Here is a 790-nt window from a genome sequence, read left to right on the forward strand (position 1 = left end):
TACCAATTCTAATGAGACAAATCAATTAAAGTGGGCTATTATCAGCAGGATAAGTTCAATGTATACCTTCAAGTCAGTGGCACTGCTATGGGTACCCGCATGGCCCCACAGTATGCCAACATTTTTATGGCTGACTTTGAACAATGCTTCCTCAGCTCTCATCCCCTAATGCCCCTACTCTACTTGTGCTACACTGATGACATCTTCATCATCTGGACCCATGGAAAAGAAGCCCTCGAGGAATTCCACCATGATTTTAACAATTTCCATCCCACCATCAACCTCAGCCTAGACCAATCCACACAAGCGGTCTATTTCCTAGACACTACTGTGCTAATAAGTGATGGTCACATAAACACCACTCTATACCGGAAACCTACTGACTGCTGTACTTACCTACATGCCTCCAGCTTCCATCCAGGTCACACCACACGATCCATTGTCTACAGCCAAGCACTAAGATACAACCACATTTCCTCCAATCCCTCAGACAGAGACAAGCACCTACAAGATCTCTATCAAGTGTTCTTACAACTACAATATCCATCTGCTGAAGTGAAGAAACCGATTGACAGAGCCAGAAGAGTACCCAGAAGTCACCTACTACAGGACAGGCCCAACAAAGAAAATAACAGAACGCCACTAGCCGCCACCTTCAGCCCCCAACTAAAACCTCTCCAGAGCATCATCAAAGATCTACAACCTATCATGAAAGATGATCCCTCACTCTCACAGAGCTTGGGAGACAGGCCAGTCCTTGCTTACAGACAGCCTCCCAACCTGAAGCAAA

Source organism: Terrapene carolina, unplaced genomic scaffold, assembly GCF_002925995.2.
Source record: "Terrapene carolina triunguis isolate 2854851 unplaced genomic scaffold, T_m_triunguis-2.0 Scaffold28641, whole genome shotgun sequence".
In the NCBI taxonomy this organism is placed as follows: domain Eukaryota; kingdom Metazoa; phylum Chordata; order Testudines; family Emydidae; genus Terrapene; species Terrapene triunguis.